A 17,775-nucleotide genomic window follows, 5' to 3' on the forward strand; every position below is an offset into this window, starting at 1 on the left:
AAATTGTATGTTAAATATCACAGCATAGTTGAAAGATATATGGTGAGTAAAAATCTAAAGAGGTTGGCCAGCAGAGATAGGTGGGATGGGCTGAGGGAAGCTGAGGGTTGGGATGTGGAATTGGAGACAAGTTGGAGTTGAGTTGGTGGGTAAAATGCCGGTCAAAGATTAAAGTAAAAAAATAATGTAAAAATAAACATAACAAAAGGTATGTTTGAATGACACTGAGGGACAGTGTTTTTTTTTTTACAGCTAATGTCACGCTTGTCGTCGTAGAGAGGAAGGGACCAATGCGCAGCGGGTTTCGTGCTCAACATATTTATAAAATAATGCGAACACCACGGAAGAAAACAATAAAGAAACTAACGACATGAAACAGTGAAAGCAGGCTCAACAAAAAGCAGTGCTCTCAAACAACTACCCACGAAAAACAAAGACAAACACACCCTACTATATAGGACTCCCAATCAAAGGCAACTCAACACACCTGCCTTCAATTGAGAGTCCAACCCCAATCAACTAGACATAGAAACACAGACATAGACCAGTGACAAACCCCATAATACATACATCAACTACCCTCTGCCACGTCCTGACCAAACTACAATAACCAAATATACTCTATACTGGTCAGGACGTGACAGCTAATGCCTGTTTGTCTGAGGCTGATGCCGTGCAGGTGTTTGTACACATGCATATACACACACTCTCATTCAAATGCACACATGTGCATATACACAGACACACACGCATGTAAATAGTGCCATACATGCACTCAAACATATTCAGTTGGCCTTGCTGTTATGATTTTTGTTGTCCTTGATCTCTTTTGTTTTTTGCATTATTGTTTTTTGTTATTGTCTTTCTCTTTTGTTAATTTTGTTGGTTGTTGGTGCATTGGGGACGAGGGCTTGGGGACGAGGGCTTGGGGGTGGGGAATGGAATTATTATCATTTCTTTGGCAGGGGGGGTCTCAGATGGTTGAGGGGCAGCTCTTGGGTAACCGTGGGGGGGATCTTGGGGGGCTGGTGGTTGGAAGCTTGGGCCGATGGCTGATGGATCGCTGGTTCAGGTCCCTGTTTTTGACCTTGTGGGAGATCTGTGGACCTGCCCTTGAGCAGGGCATTGACCCTGGTTGCTTCTGTGTGTCGCTCTGAATGGGAGTCTGTTAGATGACTAATGTGATGTAGTTGTTGAGCGGCTTCACTGCTAGTATATTGTATGTTTTAAATATTCAATAAAATAAAGTAAATAAACTCCCTCCATCTTTCCATTGAGTTAACATCCCAACATGTTGGTCTAGAGTGTGTTTGGTTGGGGTGTGACTGAGGTGGTTTGGTCACCATGAGTAGCCTTGCCTGAGACCTGAACAGTTGCATTGGCACCCTGAGTCATTAACCAAGGTGTTGACTTGGCGGCCTAATACACTCTTCTGGCATACACTACAGGAGACCCAGGTGTGAACCTTGTTGGTCACAGGGCATTTTAAGGGCTGTAATGAGTGTCTTTTTCTCTCTGAGCCTCAGAGCCTCAGAGCCCAGAGATTTCTTGGATGACTACTTATCCAACTGTTGTTGTTGCCAGCCACACACAGACAGAGCCATGTTAGTGTGATAAATCAGGTGAGGGAGGGATAGGAAAGTAAGTTATTTAATGAGACAGGGGTCCAGCAGCGGTGGCCTCAAATCCTCATCTGTTAACTTTTTTATGGCTGGTAGGAGTCAGATTGTTGAGGAGATAACCCATCCATTGCACTCTGTACAGACTGAAGCTGCTGACAAGACAGGGTGCCTATCCTTGCTTCAACAGGGTGCCTATCCCTGCTTCAACAGGGTGCCTATCCCTGCTTCAACAGGGTGCCTATCCCTGCTTCAACAGGGTGCCTATCCCTGCTTCAACAGGGTGCCTATCCCTGCTTCAACAGGGATCCTATCCTTGCTTCAACAGGGTGCCTATCCCTGCTTCAAACAGGGTGCCTATCCCTGCTTCAACAGGGTGCCTATCCCTGCTTCAACAGGGTGCCTATCCTTGCTTCAACAAGGTGTCTATCCCTGCTTCAACAGGGTGGCTATCCCTGCTTCAACAGGGTGCCTATCCCTGCTTCAACAGGGTGCCTATCCTTGCTTCAACAGGGTGCCTATCCTTGCTTCAACAGGGTGCCTATCCCTGCTTCAACAGGGTGCCTATCCTTGCTTCAACAGGGTGCCTATCCCTGCTTCAACAGGGTGCCTATCCCTGCTTCAACAGGGGGCCTATTCTTTCTTCAAGGGGGTGCCTATCCCTGCTTCAGAAAACCTTGATGTTTTTCTGAAGTAAGACTAGGCTCTTTCTCTTTTAAGCAGCTCCATTATTAAGAAGCATTATACCAAAACAGAGTAAATTAACCTTGCCGACCCAGACAGAATCAACTCTTATATGTACAACAATCTACCTTGTGGGGAGTGTATCGGATGAGCTATACCACCTGTGGGTCCCAAGAGGGAAATTAAAAGGTTCCCCATCAGAGGTTGTGAACCCAACCATTCCTGTCAATCAGCAGGACTTGATTTTTCTCACCTTAACTTTCATCTCAGACAGAATTTATTGGATAAATGTCCCTAGATCTTGTGATGCAACCCGTTTGAACACTAACCCCGCAAAGCTGGATTTAAAGTTCAACTGAGCCTTAGCGACCTTTGACACATTGGGCAGGGCTTTAGACAAAAATAACCATCTCAGTGGCTTTATGGTTAATGTCCGCCCTGAGACTGGACGGTTGGATCCCCGGGTGAGTCATACCAAAGACAGGAAATGGGACTCGATGCCTCTCTACTTGGCACTCAGCATTAAGGAGATTGGGGTTAAGGCCCTGCGATAGACTAGCGTCCTGTCCAGGGGGTGTACTTGTACATCAAGCTGCCTCACGCTATACAGAAACAGGAGATAAGCTCCTGCCCTATGGGCTGTTCTGGCTCGAACAAGGCTACTTACTTAGACAAAAAGCGGGAAAAAAGTATTTGGTAATACTTCATTGGAATAGTCGCCAATAGGTTTATAGATGTTCAACTAAAGGTCAACAAACGTAGCTACTTTTCATACTAGCAAACCGGTCGTGCTGCAACCGAACCCCACTCCCCTCTCTCAGTCAGACTCACCTGTTCCCCATCCAACTGGCATAGAACCACTTTAACTCTTTCTTCTAATTAAGCGGAAAAACATTTAGACTAAACAATCAATAAGGAGCAGTGGTGAGAGGTGATTGGCCGGGGAATAAATCTTGCTGCTTCCTGTCTGCCAGGCAGTCCTCTGTATCATTTCTGCTGATTACTTTTCCCATTACTCAAAACAGATGTGTAGGGAGGATGATAAATGATCCATTAGGGTCTGTTTGTCAGCCATTTGATATCTGGCGTACTTCAAAACACACAGGAAAGTCCTATGTCAGCCAGTCTGTCTGTTGGGTCTTCCTCAGACTTTCTCCTCACTCCATGGGCGTATACACACTAGCATGGCTTGTTAGGAAGATGGTTTAGTGGGGATACATTATGCGATAGCTACCATTAAATGGTGTTTTTGGGGCTATAAAGAACAACCTACGATCAACTTACAACCAAGGGAGAAAGCCTGGGGTAACTTGCTCTTCTTTCTAGACTAGTCTCCTTCTACCTCTCCTTTATCATGTCATCACATCTGCAGGCTATTGATAGAGGGGAGACATTGTCATTGACACATCTCCTGGGGGGAGAGAGAAACAGAGAGGGGGAACTGGTTGAAATGTCAAACTCAATCCCAGTGGAAAGGCTGTCAGTGAGCTCTGAGAAAGCCCAGTGTTTGTAAGAGGGAATGGGAGAGGTGGTGATTTGATAGTAAACGCCATTAAACACAAATAGTTGTTCAGAACCCTCCGTGCCCCATGCCTCCCCCTTCTCACATGACATAATTCATACATGGCTGTCCTGCAGTTGCCCCCTACCCTACCAAACTCAAATCCCCATGTTTGTGGACTGTGGGCTGATCCTGCAGCCTCCCTCCAGCCCTATCTCTCTCCCCTGCTCCGCTCCGCTCCGCTCCGCTCCGCTCTGCTGTGCTGTGCTCTGTCTGTCTGTCTGTCTGTCTGTCTGTCTGTCTGTCTGTCTGTCTGTCTGTCTGTCTGTCTGTCTGTCTGTCTGTCTGTCTGTCTGTCTGTCTGTCTGTCTGTCTGTCTGTCTGTCTGTCTGTCTGTCTGTCTGTCTGTCTGTCTGTCTGTCTGTCTGTCTGTCTGTCTGTCTGTCTGTGTGTGTGTGTGTGTGTGTGTGTGTGTGTGTGCGGTACGTGCGTGTGTGACGGCTGCCTAATTGGGAATTCTCCACTCGTCGGAGCGGCTGCCTCTCTTCTCTCCTCCAGCCTGGGCTGCTGACGAATGGCAGTGGATTACAGATGAGGACACGGTGACCCGCCCGACCTTGCTGCGGGGGAGGGCCGAGCAAACGGGGAGGGCCGGGCGAACGGCGTCGGGTCACCGGAGGATGAGGTCGGGGGAAGGTGGGGACTCTGCCAGGTGGCCGCGCTGCGGATGACAGAGTGTCACATGACAGTGGCCCCATGTCACTATGTCAAGGGCACGAGCCCCGCTGGCACGACCACTGCAGCATTTTCCCCTTCTTTTATTTATTTATTTACCTACTCCCCCACTCTCTCTCTCTCTCTCTCTCTCTCTCTCTCTCTCTCTCTCTCGTTCATTTCCTTTATATATTTATCTATTCCCCTCTCTTTCACTACGGGTGCGCCTGGCTTCCGGCTCTCTTCGGCTGGGGTATTAGTCGGTTAGGCGGCAGCAGCACAGGAGATGCCAGATCCCTGAGTGTGTTGAATTTTAATTTCAACGCCTGTCCCCTCCCTCCTGCCCCCTCCCCCATCCACCCCCTCCCTTCCACCCCTCCCCTGCTGCTGTGCGTGTGAGACTGTCAAGGTGAGGTTGCGTCCTCTTGTTAAGAGCGATTAATGGCACTCGTTATGTACATAATGAAATATCCCTGCTGATGCATAGGGTGGCGTTCTCTCTCTCCTATCTGTGCTCTACAGATGGCCTGTCTCTGTGTGCACACAGCACTGGGACTGAGGACACACTGCTCCTGCCTCCAGGCAGACAGACAGACAGACACACAAAAGGAACTTTGATACTGTGGAGTCAGACAGAGACAGACAGATAGACACACTAAAGGAACTTTGATACAGTGGAGTCAGACAGAGAGACACACTAGACTAGACAGAGAGATACACTAGACTAGACGAGAGATACACTAGACTAGACAGAGAGATACACTAGACTAGACAGAGAGATACACTAGACTAGACAGAGAGACACACTAGACTAGACAGAGAGATACACTAGACTAGACAGAGAGATACACTAGACTAGACAGAGAGATACACTAGACTAGACAGAGAGATACACTAGACTAGACAGAGAGATACACTAGACTAGACAGAGAGATACACTAGACTAGACAGAGAGATACACTAGACTAGACAGAGAGACACACTAGACTAGACAGAGAGATACACTAGACTAGACAGAGAGATACACTAGACTAGACAGAGATACACTAGACTAGACAGAGAGACACACTAGACTAGACAGAGAGATACACTAGACTAGACAGAGAGACACACTAGACTAGACAGAGAGATACACTAGACTAGACAGAGAGATACACTAGACTAGACAGAGAGATACACTAGACTAGACAGAGAGATACACTAGACTAGACAGAGGGATACACTAGACTAGACAGAGAGACACACTAGACTAGACAGAGAGACACACTAGACTAGACAGAGAGATACACTAGACTAGACAGAGAGATACACTAGACTAGACAGAGAGATACACTAGACTAGACGGAGAGATACACTAGACTAGACAGAGAGATACACTAGACTAGACAGAGAGACACACTAGACTAGACAGAGAGATACACTAGACTAGGAACTTTGATACTGTGGAGTCAGATAGAGAGAGGCACACTAGACTAGGAACTTTGATACTGTGGAGTCAGATAGACAGACAGACACACTAGACTAGGAACTTTGATACTGTGGAGTCAGATAGACAGACAGACACACTAGACTAGGAACTTTGATACTGTGGAGTCAGATAGAGAGACAGACACACTAGACTAGGAACTTTGATACTGTGGAGTCAGATAGACAGACAGACACACTAGACTAGGAACTTTGATACTGTGGAGTCAGATAGACAGACAGACACAGTGGAGGACCTTTGATACTGTGGAGTCAGACAGAGACAAAGAGTGAGACCCCTTCATAAACTATCTCTGTAAAGGAAAACAAATTGGAATGATTGTTCATGTCAATTCATGGTTGTTGAGTTTGTGCCCCTTCATTTGAAATACATACAACACCATGCAGCAGTGTTTGTGAAATGTGTTCAGAGGGAGAAAGAGAGAAATAGAGAGGTGGTTTAAAGGTGTAAATGTAGATCTAATGTTGTTGGGCTGTGAGTGAGTTCTTTTATAACGAGAGAGTGTTCTCCTTCTGCAGCTTTTTGATTTGACCTCCTTGTGTGTTTGCGTGTCTGTGGTTGTGTGTGTGTTTGAAGTGTGAGACACTTCTGGGTTGCTACAGGTTTTATTTTCACCTCGTTGTGTGAGTGGGTGTTTCTGTGTGTGTGTGCGTTGTGTGTGTGGCTCAGCTATTTAGTCCCTGAGTCAAGCTGTGTGAGCTCTTTAATCCCACGGCCCGGTGCACGTGGGCTTGATTAGTGGCAGCAGCTATCTGTGCAGAAGACACCCTTCTTTAGCATTTGGTCAGATCTGGGGCGCAGGGGGGTGTCATGTTATGAGAAAGGTGAGTGAGGAAGGGAAAGGAGAGAGGGCGAACAGAGGGAGGGAGGGAGGGGGGGAGGGGAGGAGGTAAAGGGTCTGATTATTATTCTGCAGGAGTGCTCCTGCCAGTAGAGCAAATGGATTACTGCACTTTACCTGTATCAGCCTCCACAGCTAAGGATGACAAGGTAGGGGCGCGTGATGCGTGTCTGTTTGCCTCGCAATCAGAGAGGACTTGTGTTAGCTAGTGTAGAGCACTGCCTAGTGTAGCATTCACTACAGACTGCTACTGAATGAATCATCCTGTTGGTATTTCTACTGTAGGCCTATTTAATACCTCATAGCCTAGTCTGCTGTTTCTCCTCCCTCTTTCCCTTCTATTAATACAAAGTAATAGGCCTCATGGTGGGTGGGTTGCAGTGTTTGGTGTTCAGTTCTTTTCCTTCTGTCTATCCTAATGGCCGGGAAACGACAACAGTCCTGCTACTTACACATCCCTAGTGACTTCCTGATCTCAAAGGCTCAGGACAAACAAACAAACAAGCCTTCACATTTTAATTGTGCTGTCCTGCAACTGCAGTGCTTCAATGGTTGTTGGGGGGGGGGGGGGGGACTTGTTCTTATGGTGTTCTGGCCTACAGCCCTGGCCCATGTAATCCAGATCTAGTTAGATGAAGGACTCCGCAAGAGGACGAGGACATTTCAAGGTGATCCTGGTTAACATGGAGGACTGACAGTTACTGGCATTATTAGGACTGATTCAGGACCAGGGTTGGGATCATTCCCATTTCAATTCAGGAGATTCTGTGAAATTCCCAATTCAACAGCTGAATTGTGCTATTCATTTTCAATTAGGATTTTTCACATTCTTGAACTGTAATTTCCCATTTACTTCCCGAATTGAAATGGAATTGATCCCTAACCCTGGTCAGGACAGTATGAAGGGATGTGAAGCTACTAGCTAGCAGAAGCACTGTAGTATAATAGCAGTAAAGAGTCTGTGGTTCAGCTCGAGTTGGAGCACAAGGAGTACTGGGTCAAGCTTGGAGCTCTAGGGGAGGGTGTAGTCCTAATCATGTTGAGGTGTCCTGGGATGTTTATTGGCATATGCTGGCTTCTGGCCTGCCAACAGGATTGGTGCTGTTACTGTGCTGCCTGCCTGAGATTTTCTCCCAAAACGTTAACCTTAATCATTTTATCCTTTAGTGGGTTAAGTGCACTTAATTGATTAAAGAGATTCATTTCATTGTGTGACTTTGAATGAGATGGTATTCTTAGTTATGTCAAGAGACAGAACAGGGAGAAGAGCAGAAAGAGAGGGAAAAAACAGAGCCTATTCTGATGAGTGAGTCTAAAGAAAATGTCCTGGTATAGCACATTGTACCCAAATCGTACCCCGCCCATGCCTTTTTCAGAGCTCACTGTGGGCAGAAGCATTAGAATGATTTAAAAACTCCTGATGAAGTAGGTCAATGGAGGCATTATGAATGGGAAAATGATTGGCGAGTAGGCAGAGATGTCCCCTCTTTTTCTGTCACTTAGTCCTCTGTCCCAAGTTGGCCATCTTATTCACAAAGCATCCCAGAATTACTCATCCTATAATCAGCAGACTACTCCTTTAACCCAATAAAGATCCATCCTGCTGACTCACACACAGAGAGAGTGAAGCTGTTTAGGATAGAAGCCAAGGATATTATGGAAATAGTTCATTAAAGGACAGGGTTTTTTAACATGGTTTAGTAGCCAATGTTCTGGGCAGCAGCAGCCTGTCAGAGGGAGGGACAGATGATTTCAATAGGAAAGTGGTCTATTTCCCTCAGCCATCATCATGATCGCCAGCCCAGAGTGGTCTGGTTCAAATACCTTCAAAGGGCTTCTAGATGACTAGATGTGTCCTTTGGCTTCATGGTCTTGGACTAATCAGCTGTTATGGCTTCCAGTTCCTCCAACCTCATGCTGAGGTTGCTTCACATGAAAAATGGCTTGTTCCTTTGGATGGGGCGATAAAAAAAGAGTATGTATGTTGAATAGACAATGTTAGCATAAGATTAGCATGGAGGCCCAATAGGAATGAATTGGTCTAGATTGATAGTGGCCACAGCTCATTAAGATAAAGGAATGTCTTGTGTGTGTGTTTTAATCAACACACTAATTGTCCAGCTCTCTTTCTCTCTCAGGAAATAGCCCTTGGGTGGGTCTTCTACCGCCACACAAATATTTACTATGGACACAAACATTTTGAAAGCTTAGCTGTTCTGTTGTAGACTCAGGGCCCGGGGCGGCCACTCCATTTCAGGTCTGGCTCCCATGCAGGCCAGGGCACAGGGGGGAAAAGTGATATCATCCAGGGTCATCTGGGTTCGGCTGTGTCCTCCCCTTTCCTCTCCCCTCCTCTCTTCATCCCGCCTCTCTTCATCCCTTTGCTAGGCTCTGAATCGCTTAGATGACTCATCAATGTGCATGAATTATTTTCTGTTCTCCCCCCGAGAACTCTTTGTACTGATGAGTACAGAAGTTAAACCTCCCTTTCCTCTCCTCCCGTGAAGGTCTGACACAGGCCACGAACTGTAAATGGGGAACTCTGTTCTGTTCATGTTGGTTTGTCAGAGCCAGTGATGTTAGTGTTAGGTCACCACGCAATGTTCATGTTCATGTGTCAGACTGACTGGGGAGTATGACTGTTCCAGCAGGATGGTGCGTGTGGATGAGGTACAGCTTTGTGGTATTTTAATATCCCTTGTGTGTGTGTGTGTGTGTGTGTGTGTGTGTGTGTGTGTGTGTGTGTGTGTGTGTGTGTGTGTGTGTGTGTGTGTGTGTGTGTGTGTGTGTGTGTGTGTGTGTGTGTGTGTGTGTGTGTGTGTGTGTGTGTGTGTGTGTGTGTGTGTGTGTGTGTGTGTGAGAGAGCGAGCGAGCATGGGGGAGTCTGTGCACTATGCATGAGTTGTTTGGTCAATGCATCCTTAGAATTGGGTCAGAGTGCCCTAGTTTGTGTGTGCTTGTGCGTTTTCAATGTAACTTGGTCCTGCATGACTTATCTCTAACCCTCTTCTTTGGTTGTGATCTCACACTGTTCAGTGGCCTTTTATGCTCTTGTTTACCTCTGCCAACGTGAGACAGAGCTTTTAATTTGACTTTCCTACCGCGTGTAAGTTCACTTGTATTCTCGGTTTGAACGATTGCATTTGGTCAGGTTGGCAGCTTGTTTTTTTGTCTTATTTAATCATGTCAGGCCTGGCCATATTGAATTTACAAATGGCGGTCACACTGTATGTGTAAGTGAGGTACCCTGTTGAGTATGTGCAGCAGGCTGGCCTGCAGATTACATGATATAATGGTGTTTAGGCACTGCCTCTCCTTTTCAATTCCTTTAACCTTGACTCCCCTTTAATGCAGGGAGAACACATCTGCCAGGCTGGTGTCAGACGTTAGTGATACACACCGCTCGGGCTGCATTGTCACTTTTTATTAACGCCCAGAGCTTTGCATGGACACCAGCTGTTGCGTCAAGTGGAAAGCCTTGGCGGTGTGAATGACCTTGACTTTAACTGCCTGCTCCTGTGGTTCTTCCCCCTTTTCATTATTTTGTTTTGACTCTTACATTTTAAATGGGTTAAATGGATTACCATTCCTGACAATGAAGGTAATTTAGGAAGGGGGGGGGGTTAGGGGATGTTGCGATTAATCTGACGCCCAACGTGAATGAGGGGGATTGAAGGTCAGACTTGGATATCTAATCCCTGACATCTGCATTGGGTTGTAATCACAACAGTTTTCTGGTAATTCCACAGAGGAAATGGCTGAAAGGTCACTAACCTTCCTGTTCCTAGTGCCTCTGGAGAGGAGGAGAGGGGAGAGGGAGGAGAGGGGAGAGGGAGGTGAGGAGAAGAAGAGAGCAAAAAGAGAGGAAGGAGGAGAAGAAATAAGAAAGTAGGAGAGAAACCGGTCGGTCGGGGAATGATAAAACTCTCGTCTCCACAGCTGGCCTCCCTTTTGCCCATGGCCACTGTAGAAAAAAACTCTTTAAAATACGTTTGGATGTCATTGCGTGACATTGTCAAATATAATGGATAATCAATCACCGTGGTAACTGGAGTCGATGGAGAGCGGCTCATTGGCCCTTTGGTGTCTCACCATGGAGATGGGGGAGGGGTCAGGCTTTTGGGGGCCAGGAATGAGATGACATGTTAACAGATGTGTAAGATAATATTCAATATGTACAACAGGCAAGATAATGTAATAGTAATACACACGCCTGTATCGCCTGTGCTGCTCCTGAAAGCAGAGAGGGGGGTCTGGGCTTTAAGGATTAGACTTAGAGGACAGGCTCCATTTATTAAGGTCATTTATTTGTTCACAGTGCAACATGCACGCTCATTTACAGCACACTAGGGCTGCGTGATAGGGCCAGAGGATTTTAGGCTTGACTCTGACCTTGACTTTAACCCATCAAAATATTATAATCAACTGGAAATGAAGAAGTAATACAGGGTTATAAGGCCCATGAAGTGGAAAGTATAACAAATTGAAATCTAAAATAATAGGAGGACAAACCTGACAGTGAAGTAGTTATATTTGTAGAACATTGCATAGGAATCTAAATCCTCTTTTGTACTCTTGTGCTTGACCAGTGATTTGCATTTGCATAGTTATTTGCTGAATTCCAGCATTCACTTCCAGCATTTTAATTAATTTCTTAATTTCCTGCACTAATGTATCATTTACATACTGTCAAATCAAATCAAATCAAATTAGTCACATGCGCCGAATACAACTTACAGTGAAATGCTTACTTACGAGCCCCTAACCAACAATGCAGTTTAAAAAAAATACGGATGTGAATAAGAAATAAAAGTAACAAGTAATTAAAGAGCAGCAGTAAAATAACAATAGCGAGACTATATACGGGGGGGGTACCGGAACAGAGTCAATGTGCAGGGGCACAGGTAAGTTGAGGTAATATGTACATGTAGGTAGAGTTATTAAAGTGACTATGCATATATGATAACAACAGAGAGTAGCAGCGGTGTAAAAGAGGGGGGGGGGCATGCAAATAGTCTGGGTAGCCATTTGATGAGGTGTTCAGGAGTCTTATGGCTTGGGAGTAAATACTGTTTAGAAGCCTCTTGGACCTAGACTTGGCGCTCAGGTACTGCTTGCCGTGAGGTAGCAGAGAGAACAGTCTGTGACTAGGGTGGCTGGAGTCTTTGACAATTTTTAGGGCCTTCCTCTGACACCGCCTGGTATAGAGGTCCTGGATGGCAGGAAGCTTGGCGCCGGTGATGTGCTGGGCCGTTCGCACTGCCATCTGTAGTGCCTTGCAGTCAGAGGCCGAGCACTTGCCATACCAGGCAGTGATGCAAGCCACCAGGATGCTCTCGATGGTGCAGCTGTAAAACCTATAGAAGATCTGAGGACCCATGCCAAATATTTTCAGTCTCCTAAGGGGGAATAGGTTTTGTCGTGCCCTCTTCACAACTGTCTTGGTGTGCTTGGACCATGTTAGTTTGTTGATGATGTGGACGCCAAGGAACTTGAAGCTCTCAACCTGCTCCACTACAGCCCCGTCGATGAGAATGGGGGCGTGCTCGGTCCTCCTTTTCCTGTAGTCCACAATCATCTCCTTTGTCTTGGTCACGTTGAGGGAGAGGTTGTTGTCCTTGCACCACACGGTCAGGTCTCTGACCTCCTCCCTATAGGCTGTCTCATCGTTGTCGGTGATCAGGCCTACCACTGTTGTGTCATCGGCAAACTTAATGATGGTGTTGGAGTTATGCCTGGCCGTGCAGTCATGAGTGAACAGGGAGAACAGGAGGGGACTGAGCACGCACCACTGAAGGGCCCCTGTGTTGAGGATCAGCGTGGCAGATGTGTTGTTACCTACCCTTACCACCTGGGGCGACCTGTCATGAAGTCCAGGATGCAGTTGCGGAGAGAGGGGTTTAGTCCCAGGGTCCTTAGCTCTGGTGTTGAACGCTGAGCTATAGTCAATGAATAGCATTCTCAGATAAGTGTTCCTTTTGTCCAGGTGGGAAAGCGCAGTGTGGAGTGCAGTAGAGATTGCATCATCTGTGGATCTGTTTGGGCGGTATGCAAATTGGAGTGGGTCTAGAGTTTCTGGGATAATGATGTTGATGTTGATGTGAGCTATGACCAGCCTTTCAAAGCACTTCATGGCTACAGACGTGAGTGCTATGGGTCGGTAGTCATTTAGGCAGGTTACCTTAGTGTTCGTAGGCACAGGCACTATGGTAGTCTGCTTATAAGATGTTGGTATTACAGACTCGGACATGGAGAGGTTGAAAATGTCAGTGAAAAGACTTGCCAGTTGGTCAGCGCATGCTCGCAGTACACGTCCTGGTAATCCGTCTGGCCCTGCGGCCTTGTGAATGTTGACCTGTTTAAAGGTCTTACTCGCATCGGCTGCGGAGAGCAGTTTTCCGGAACAGCTGGTGCTCTCATGCATGTTTCAGTGTTATTTTCCTCGAAGTGAGCATAGAAGTAGTTTAGCTCGTCTGGTAGGGTCGTGTTACTGGGCAGCTTGCAGCTGTGCCTCCCTTTGTAGTCTGTAATGGTTTGTAAGCCCTGCCACATCCGACGAACGTCAGAGCCGGTGTAGTACGATTCGATCTTAGTCCTGTATTGACACTTTGCTTGTTTGATGGTTCGTCGGAGGGCATAGCGGGATTTCTTATAAGTTTCCTGGTTAGAGTCCCGCTCGTTGAAAGCGGAAGCTCTACCCTTTAGCTCAGTGCGGATGCTGCCTGTAATCCATGGCTTCTGGTTGGGGTATATACGTACGGTCACTGTGGGAACGAAGTCATCGATGCACTTATTGATGAAGCCAATGACCGATATACTCCTCAATGCCATCGGAGGAATCCCGGAACATGTTCCAGTCTGTGCTAGCAAAACAGTCCTGTAGCTTAGCATCTTCATCTGACCACTTTTTCATTGAGTCTTTGGTGCTTTCTGCTTAAATTTTTGCTTGTAAGCAGGAATCAAGAGGAATTATGGTCAGAATTATGGTCAGATTTGCCAAATGGAGGGCAAGGGTGAGCTTTGTATGCGTCTCTGTGTGTGAAGTAAAGGTGGTCCAGAGTTGTTTTTCCCTCTGGTTGCACATTTAACATGCTGATAGAAATTTGGTAAAACGGATTTAAGTTTCCCTGCATTAAAGTCCCCGGCTACTAGGACCGCCGCCTCTGGGTAAGCGTTTTCTTGTTTTCTTATGGCGGAATACAGCTCATTCAATGCTGTCTTAGTGCCAGCCTCTGACTGTTGTGGTATGTAAACAGCTATGAAAAATATAGATGAAAACTCTCTAGGTAGATAGTGTGGTTTACAGCTTATCATGAGATACAATAGCTCTAGACTTCCTTAGATATCGTGCACCAGCTGTTATTTACAAAAATACATAGTCCGCTGCCCCTTGTCTTACCAGACGCCGCTGTTCTATCCTGCCGGTACAGCGTATAACCAGCCAGCTGTATGCTGATAGTCACAACTCCGTGAAGCATAAGATATTACAGTTTTGAATGTCACGTTCGTAGTTTAATCATGCGCGTAGGTCATCAATTTTATTCTCCAAAGATTGCACGTTTGCTAGCAGAATAGAAGGAAGTGGGGGTTTATTCGATCGCCTACGAATTCTCAGAAGGCAGCCCACCCTCCGGCACCTTTTTCTCCTCCTCCTCTTCACGCAAGTCACGGGGATCTGGGCCTGTTCCCGAGAAAGCAGTATATCGTTTGCGTCAGGCTCGTCAGACTCAATAAAGGAAAAAAAGGATTCTGCCAGTCCGTGGTGAGTAATCGCAGTCCTGATGTCCAGAAGTTATTTTCTGTCACACTTTTCTTTTGTCTTAGTGTGCCTATATTTCGTCAAAAAATGTTTCCTCGACAGAATAATTATTGTCCTCTTTGACTGTGCATTTTTGACTTCAATTGCAGTTCTTCTCTATTTGGCAAGGTTGCCCTACCGAAGTTTTTGACTGGCACTAGCAAGTTAGTCAAGGAGCCAGGGCTGCTGTATAGAAGCACGGTTTCGACTGCTCCTACAGTCTTGCCTCGTTACTGCAGTTTTAACTGACGCCCTCCCCAGAAAGACAATTTCCATAGACGGCCACATACAGAAGCCAGATTAGACCATTCCTAATAACACACTTTAGTCATCACCTTCGTGCACAAAACATCTACTGAATTATTAAAATAATTGTCGCTGAAGCCGATTTGTTTTCCATCACTCACAGCCGAAGATATTAAAATGATATATTCATCCAATGTCTGGCATGTTTTTGGATGGTAGTGTGCATGTGAAGTTGGGCCCTGTAAACCGGATGCAACCCGAATATACACGTCCATGAATCAGCATATGCGAACGTGAGTAAATTACGTTGAAAACAATGGTCAAACATCTTGGACACAGTCTCTAGTTCTTATTATACCTCAGTGAAGTTAGCTAGCAGTTCTAAGCTGTTAGCAGTATCTTACTAACGATAAAAACGGATGATTGCCATAATGTTTTCCAGTCTTTACTGAATTATTTAATGTAACAAATCAAACATTAAAACACCGTTATAGAAAGTAAAGTAAAAATCCAAACCAGTCCGTGAATGAATACCGGTATATCGTTTTTTACAGTTTACTGCCCACCCCTAGAGCACACGCTTTCTCTTGCTGCTGCCACTGAAATTCCAGGGCTTTTTGACCTCAGCTCTGTCATGGCTGCTGTCAAGGGCCCTGTCCTTCATAAAGTCCCAGCTAACCCTGCCTATCCACAAACAGGACAGGGCCACTACCTACACTTAGATTTACATTTTTTATACTTTCCACTTTATGGGCCTTATAACCCTATATTACATCTTTATAGTTGATTAAAATATTTTGATGGTTTAAAGCTAAGGTCAGAGTCAAGCCTAAAATACAGTCACCAGCAGAGACTAGGTTCTGTTTTGAGTAAATTCCAGTTCAATAATTTTTTAATTTTTTTTACATTTTAGTCATTTTTAGCAGATGCTCTTATCCAGAGCGACTTACAGTAGTGAATGCATACATTTCATACATTTTTTTTAATTTTTTTATTTCTGTGCTGGCCCCCGATTTTCAGGTACTTCCACATTTGTGGACATTTTTTCCATGGTCTCGTTCTTGAACCCAATGTTATGACACACACAGGTCACTAGCTAAGTGACTAAACAATATTGATGGTAAACATTTGTTTACGTGTTTACTGCCCCTTCCAAACACTACGTTCCTTTTTAATTGAGTTAAGCCCTTGGGTCGGCCAGCACGGCGGGAAAATAGCCCTAATCCTGCCATCTAAGATTAGCAGGACAGCAGACGTCAGCTTGTCCGTCGCTCCAGTCCAGGCTGAGGTGACTAGGTTGGCTTTTGTTGTTGTTGTCAGATTTGGGTCAGCTTAAATCTGGCCTTGAACTGTATTCGACACTGATGGGCCAACCTCAATTAAGTCATTTCTTATCTTGGCCAGATGTGGTCCTTCTAAACCTTGAGTTACGGGCTGGGGGTGGGATGGCTCATCAAGAAGGCTTTGACTCAGACAACTTGAAATGACACACTTCTTATTCCTTTTCCTGTTCCATCCCAGTATTTCATCGCAGGCTCTCAGTTCAGCTATCTGATCAACTGTAATCCCACAACTAATCCTTGCTCATTTTTAAGGTGCCATTAAAGGTGCCACTTTGGTGGCCTTTACGGTCGTGCCAACCTGTGGGACCATCCCAGAAGATGGATTTCACTCAGATTATAGACAGCCTACTGTATTGTGGTTGTCAGCCCTGGCTGCTTCATTCCACATATTATTATATAGGTTAGACTGACTGCATCATTACTGACCTCCAGTCATCATAATGGGCTATACTGTCCTGTACCAATGTTGGTCTGCATCATCACTGACCTCCATAATTAAGGGATAAGGCTAAATCCTATCTGTCCATTCGTTGCTGCATCATCACTGACCTCCAGTCATCATAATGAAGGGCTGTCCTGTCGCGTTGGCCCTGTAGGTCCACTCACGCCAAAGGTGGAACAGGCAGGCCGCTTCAGGGAGAGACTTTGGGGGTCAATCAGGCAGCTGAGGTGAGGTGGCGTTGGAAAATCTCTGTATTAATTAACCTTTATGGGCTGAGCCCTGACTATGGGACGTGTCCCGTAACCACAGAGACCAGCATGACAGGGTTCATACCGCTGGTCTCTCAGGGCCACTGTCATGGCAACCGGCAACGGCGGTCAGTTGCCTGAGTGTCAGTGTCTTGCCCTCCTGACCATGGCACAGCCACAATGTGACAGGTGCACCGGATCCACACACACACATACACACAGACACACACACATTTGGCAGATCAACCGAGCCATATTCTGTCTCTTCTCTGTGGAGGCCAATGTCAGTACTGAGGGAACATGTGCTGCCGTTGTACATAATAACCAGGCTCATGTCAAGTCAATGCAGTTCTGGTTTTTAGAATACCTTCAGGGCTTTTTTTTAAATGTCACTGACACTAAGAATGGAAGTGCGGGGTCTATATATTGTCCAGACAGGGATCAACTGGGGCAGGAGAGGGATCTAGCTGGGCAGGTGGTGATAATGCCAGAGCTCTCTATAGGCACCAGGGCAGCCAGGACTGTACCCAGGTGGGAGAGCATTCAGTCATTATACCCTCTGTGTGTGTGTGTGGGGGGGGGGGGCACTGAGTACCCAGGTGCTGTGTGAGAACGGAGACATGATAGTGTGAGATGCTCAAGTGCAGGAGGAGTGGTAGTAGGGAGGGAGGGGGATAATCCACTGAAATGACAAACTGCATAAGAAATGATGCACAACTCTCACAGGCCCTTCACTCTTGAACGACAGCGCAGAGACATCGCCACGAGGGGTTTACGGCTTGTAGACCTGAATGTTTTCGAGGTGGTGGGCTTGAATTTCCCATTTGAATAAATTCAGACCCTAATCTACATT

General features: G+C 46.1%; 1 protein-coding gene across 3 annotated transcripts in view; it reads left to right on the forward strand.

Annotated features, from left to right (window-relative positions):
• LOC106603552 (nuclear receptor-interacting protein 1) overlaps positions 1 to 17,775 on the forward strand; it is a 68,487-nt gene that overhangs the window by 43,810 nt on the left and 6,902 nt on the right. The window contains exon 1 of one of the 3 annotated variants that reach the window (XM_014197396.2): positions 14,466 to 14,607. The exons of the other annotated variants lie outside the window; for them this stretch is intronic. The gene's annotated coding sequence lies outside the window, so the exon portion shown is untranslated. Of the gene's footprint in view, positions 1 to 14,465; positions 14,608 to 17,775 lie in introns of those variants that run through there. 3 annotated transcript variants of the gene reach the window in all.

Source organism: Salmo salar, chromosome ssa04 (assembly GCF_905237065.1).
Source record: "Salmo salar chromosome ssa04, Ssal_v3.1, whole genome shotgun sequence".
Classification (NCBI taxonomy): Eukaryota; Metazoa; Chordata; class Actinopteri; order Salmoniformes; family Salmonidae; genus Salmo; species Salmo salar.